The following is a 6,359-nucleotide window of genomic DNA, read 5'->3' on the forward strand; positions in this document are numbered from 1 at the left end:
TTAAAGTGTAGATATTCGGTTATCTTTAAGGTAAACCGAATAAATTTAATTATGCTCATGGTGTTTTAGAAGCACATGGGTTTATAAATAAGACTATAGTTAGACGGGTCGGATTTTGGGTCAATCAAGTATTTAGAGGACCCTGTAGCTAAAGAAGGATGGAAATTGACCAAATTGCCCTTGTAAGCTAATTCAGACGAACGACCCTTAAAGGTAGTTCGGAAATAAGTTTTATGATTATATAAATGCTTAGGACAAGTTAGATAGTGAAAAACATAAATTCTTTGGTCGAAGGGCTATATGAGTCTTTGTCGTAAAAGGGTAATCCGAGGGGTAATAACTCGGAACACATAGAAGTCCACATTAAACCCAAAACATATATAGTTGTAGTGGGAGATTACTTGTTGAGAAATGTAGGAATAACATGCTAGAAATGAATGAAAGCGATTTCAAGCTTTAAAGTGCTTAAATATCCTTAACGGGTCAAAATAAGCATACGAGCGAAAACGGGTTTAAATTGTGTAATAAACCTATGAATAGAACCTAATATAGTAGGTAACATTAAATAGAAGAAGTGTATGAGATATAGGTATCAAATAAATAGGTTTGTTTGATAAAATGCATAAACGGGTTAAAAGTCGGTATAAAGGGTAATAAGCCGAGGATTAAAAGTCTGAAATTTTATTAATTTGGATGTTGGATTTTAACTCCATAAGATGGAGGATTTAATTACGGACGCGTAGGAAAAAGAATCGCGTAAAACGGATAAATAACGAGGAAGTTATGGCCGTTTCCGTGAATTCGGGTTGAGCTGGGATTATACAGCAACAGCTGAAGGCAGGTTCTGTGAAAACAAGGGCCTCGCGTGACACCTAGGCCCTAGGCGTCACGCGACGCCCCTAACTCCGAAAATTTCTATTTTTTTTGTCATTTTTAACCCCTATACTTGTATGAACTACATATTTGACTATCAAAACTAACTTTTAAGTTGGTTTTGATCATAGGTGAATGTCAAGGGTGCACGATGAAGATCAAGCGTCGAGCAAGAACCGAACACGATTATGATATAAGCTTCCGTACTTTGTATTGTTATTATGTTAAACGATGAATGTACACATGATATGTTATATACTTTTTAAATGGTAAAAAGTTTTAATAAACCCGAAATTTTCAATGCATATGTAATCTTAATTACATGACTGTTTTTCATAAATGAGACGTTAAACCTTAGTTTATATGAACGGGTGTTACAAGTTGGTATCAGAGCCTTGGTTTAAGAGATTCAAGTATGGCGGGAAAGCTATGCTTGGACTTAAACCTTACGCTCTTGATAAAAATTGGTGTTCGGTTCGAGGCTTGATCACAAATCCGGTAAGTACATGTATAACAATGGTTCAATATGATTAAAGTGTTGAGAACAACACATATGGTTATCGTGTAATACACGTTACACCAATAAAATCGATATAGAATAGATATAGTCAATGAAATTACACGTGTTGATGCGTATAGTAGAAAAACCTTGTATTAAAAAATACGGGCATCCTTTAATGTTGAAATTATTAACATTTGTATATGTTTTAGTTGAAGGAGACTCGCATATGAGGATAGCGAGAGCTTAACAAATTACGGATATGATAGAAGAACGATCCGAAGTATGACAAGAGGAGCATGCTCACCAAGGACTAAATCGCGTAACGACCGCGAACAAAGTTAAAGGCAAGAAACGCCCGTCGGGGAAAACATTACGAGGTGCACACTTTTAAATTTAATTGCACAAGTAGTAATATGCAACAAACGCCTAAGTAATGACGGTTGCATACACATATGATAGAACTTAGAAAACCTGATTTCCAAGAGAAATTTAATAGAAAATGTGTTATTCATGATGATGAATAACAAATGAGTAACCAGATTGGTTCATATGGAAACTTGGATTAGGGTAATTATCCAAGTGGAAAACTCTCAATTTAATGCTATTAAGAAAAGTAGCAATTACATTAACAAATGTGATTATATATTAGTTTGATAAAAAGGAAAAACATTGTATATGTTCATGAATGAAACATGTACATCAAATAACTGTTAATTGGTAACTAAATAAACGGTTGCCAATGAAAGTCAAGAATATAGAAAGATTAGAGGCGTCACTTACATGGGATGTAGTGCGGAAATCATGAAAAGGTCATGTGTGTCGTGTGTTGATTGCTTACTCTGGCCAAGTAAGTAGTGAACACATGATGTCATGAAATTTTTATGATAGACATACTTACATTTAATGTAGTAGGGACGGGGTGAATGGGACGAATTAAAAAGGTACCCAAATGGATCAAACAAGTAAGATGTTTGATAGTAAACGTAAACGCAAGTCGGATGACGGGAGCGTATTACGTTAGAATAACGAGCCCGAGAGAAGGGACAAAGATTAAAGTAAATGGAAATACAGACTGACTAATAGGATGCTAACGTATGAAGATAGAAGTTTGACTGTCACAAGTGATGAAATTCACATGGACAAGTCAAACGAATTGAAAAAAAAAAATAAATAAAAGACTTGATCGAATAAAAGCGATGGATCTCGCTAAGACGACCAAATAAATTAAAATAACGTTTAAAACCATATAGAAATGGTTACTTGAGAATGATTACGGTAAAGATACCCGATGAATTGGTAGGATTTGGAAAGAATGCGTAAACCAAGAGACGGGAACGCGAAATAGAAAGTCAAAAGACTCGGAATATGAGTCATGACTAAAAGACAATGAGAAATTGCAAACAGAAATGTTAATAACTACGCTCAACTATTTTTAAGTTGAACGGGTCGAATAAAGAACATAGTTTGATGTTCATAAGTGATGAAATTTCACACGAACAAGTCAAACGAGTTAAATAAAGTATAAAAACTTGGTAGTGCAAGTAAGCGCAAACCGAATAATGGAAGCGCGGAACATTAATGAACCTACGTGATGACTCATAAAGGAATATATATAGGAAAAACGCAAACTAGCGAAACAAAAAAAAATGTTAAAAACCTTAAAATAAAAGAACCAGGGTAATGGGTTGTAAAGGAGTATAAGTATAAACCGGGTAACGGTAAGCGTAAGACAAACCGACGTGTAAATGACGTTAGAAGTCGTAAAGTCGGAAAGATAGCCTGAAAGTAAACAAATGGAACCTTAGACTACGGTCAAGGTCAACCAAGTTTAAAAGCAAAATTGAATGATTCCAAACATAACAAAGGATGCTTTAAAGTTATATATATATATAAATAGACATATGAATGTAGACGTGAATAAAAGACGATCTATGGGATCATCGTAACCTACGGGGTAAAATGTAGTGATAAGGTCTACGAGACCAAGGAGACCGTTGGGTCATAAATAGGAAGAGACAAACTGTTGGGTCTCACCTTAAAAGGGTAAAACATATAAAGAAATAGCCCATGAGGCTACGTGAAGAAACCTACGGGTCAATATTGTAAAGCAAGGGAAATTGGTTACAATTCTCCGTGTAAAATAATAACTGTCAGGAATAAAACTTGAAACGGAAATTCCTAGACAAGAGAAAAAGATATAAGACAAGGAGAAAATGTAAACTAAAAATTTAGTTTTTTAGCCAAAAGCAATGTTTTAACAAACATAAGTAGTATGGGATGGTTTAGAAAATCTTAGACACACATAAGGCCGGAGATGGCAAATTAGTATACCCGTGTGACGGGGTATGAAGTGACGGTGGCAAATTAGGCTAGCCGCCAAAACTATTCAAAGTTAAGAAAAATGTCATGACGAATACAAAAGGCTTGTGAATATAAGACAAGCGCGTGATAAACCTGTTAAAAGACTAACCAGACTGAGTGGTCAAGTTACAACTCAGTCAATAAAGATTAAGAGTTATAAGCAGTAAGTAACGGCCCGCGAGGCCTTACACATGAATGACGTACGCGTCAGTATACATGAAAATTTTTTAACTAAAAGATAACGAGTTTTTAAATGGTTACCTTATAAGGCAAACCATAGCAAATAATAAGGGTAGAAAGTAACTGGACCAATAAGTCTAGTTGGTGAGACCGGTTAAGGTCATTTAAATAAATTTGGTTTGCTTGTAAGCAGTGGATTCGGTATAAATGAACCGAATAACTAAATTTGAAAATAAAAGGATTTGTTGCTAAAAGTGAAAGATTTCACCAAAGATCTTTAAACGGGTCAAGGTAACGGATTCACAAAGGGTTCGGTAATATGGATATCGCTAAGTTAATTGAACTAGTAGAAATAACGAAATTACATTATTTCAAGTTGCTTTATGTCGAATGAGGCCCGCAGATGTTTTGTAACTAAAAAGGTATTACCATAATTTTTATGGTAATATTAATAATCGAATGAAATATGAGCAATGCTCAATTGATTATCGAGAGCATATGCATGGAGTTAAACTCGATAAATTACGAAAGAAAAGGTTTCGAGGACCAAACCTCTTTAAGGGGGGTAGACTTGTAACATCTCGAAAATGGGTTTGGTAATCAAACCTCGTTAATAGTAAAAACGGGTAAAATACCGTTAGTGGTAAAATTAACCCGGTGAATATTAGGATTTAAATAAATAAGTCTTATATTTATTAAAAGGAGGGGGAATACTTTGTGAAAGCGATGTATAATAAAAAGGCCCGATATTTAACGGGACTTAAAATAAAGCGGGTTTTTGAACAAAATGAATAACTAGGAGAATTATAACCTAGTTAACTACAAGTCTAGATACAACTTGAAATAAGGTTAGAATAACCAAAACCAAATGTTAAACAAAAGAGGAGGGACCAATGTTGTTAAAAATGAAACTTAATTTGATAGAACAAATAAAAAAAAACAAACCAAACACCCCATTTGGGGATGTCTGGTCGTACAAGCACAAGCAGGGGGCGATCCCCACTCTCCAAAACCCTAAAGCATCTACAATACAACCAAATTGAAGGTCCAAATCTGATCAAAAACAAAAATCGAGCATAGATTACTGATCCTCATCACAAGAGGATTACAAGGTATGTAAAATCTGATGAAAATTCTCAACTCGAAATTCTCATGAAATTGGGAAAAATCTGATTTTTATGGTTGCATGTCTGTTTTATGATGGATTAAGAACAATATAATGTCTAGGGACAAACCCTAGACGATTATGATTTTAAATCATGTGTAATTTAGCAAAATCCATGAACACCCTTATAGGTGATTAGTGGGTTATGTAGAAATGGGTAAACACTAGGAAATTGGGTATTGTTCTAGTGTAATTTGACAATTATGAAGTGATGTCAGAATTGTAAAAGCTAACAATTATGTAAAATGGTTGATTGATGTGAAATTAGGGCTAAGTGATGAACTAGAGACTTTATGTTTAATCATGTAAAAATCTGCCCATAAGGTGTTTGTGAAAACGCCTCAAAGAAGGCTTAAAAACCGAAATTGAAGTTTAAACGCATAATTATGATGTTTTGGTGTATCATGCGACAAATGGTTTAAAAAGGAGTTCTAAACATGTTTATGACTGAACTCTTTAGGCAAAGAATCCGGAACGTTAAACGGACAAGCCGGAGGTGATACACGCTTGGAAGGTGTGCTTTAAAGGTACGTAACTACGGTTCCGTTACATTATGCTTAAATTCGTATTTTCGTTATTAGGCTTCAAATTAGCATAATATATGAAATTGACATTTAATGGAATTGACGAAGATCAATAGGTAAATAAACGGGTCAAAAGGTGAAATTATCTCCCTTTGACAATATCGACTAATGGTTTGTCGAGTTACTTGTTTATAGGAATAAATATCAAACGGATACGCACATCGCTATTGCTTAGCGGCTACTAAGTCAAGGTATTGAAACGGGTCAATATGTTGATCCGAGCCAGGTATGTTTAATAACACAACTCATCATGTAGAGTTTGGAGTTCTATAAGAGTTAGACATTGTTAAAGTGTAGATATTCGGTTATCTTTAAGGTAAACCGAATAAATTTAATTATGCTCATGGTGTTTTAGAAGCACATGGGTTTATAAATAACACTATAGTTAGACGGGTCGTATTTTGGGTCAATCAAGTATTTAAAGGACCCTATAGCTAAAGAAGGATGGAAATTGACCAAATTTCCCTTGTAAGCTAATTCAGACGAACGACCCTTAAAGGTGGTTCGGAAATAAGTTTTATGATTATATAAATTCTTAGGACAAGTTAGATAGTGAAAATCATAAATTCTTTGGTCGAAGGGCTATATGAGTCTTTGCCGTAAAAGGGTAATCTGAGGGGTAATAACTCGGAACACATAGAAGTCCACATTAAACCCAAAACATATATAGTTGTAGTGGGAGATTACTTGTTGA

General features: G+C 34.6%; 1 long non-coding RNA gene across 1 annotated transcript; it reads left to right on the top strand.

Moving 5' to 3' along the window:
- The first annotated feature begins 4,895 nt into the window (after window positions 1-4,895).
- LOC110874145 lies at window positions 4,896-5,869 on the top strand. The gene is made up of 3 exons (XR_002555679.2): window positions 4,896-5,028; window positions 5,542-5,608; window positions 5,801-5,869. It is a non-coding gene; the product is annotated as an uncharacterized LOC110874145 (long non-coding RNA).
- Window positions 5,870-6,359: the final 490 nt, after the last annotated feature.

The sequence above is a fragment of the Helianthus annuus genome, chromosome 9 (genome assembly GCF_002127325.2).
Source record: "Helianthus annuus cultivar XRQ/B chromosome 9, HanXRQr2.0-SUNRISE, whole genome shotgun sequence".
NCBI classification, from domain to species: Eukaryota; Viridiplantae; Streptophyta; class Magnoliopsida; order Asterales; family Asteraceae; genus Helianthus; species Helianthus annuus.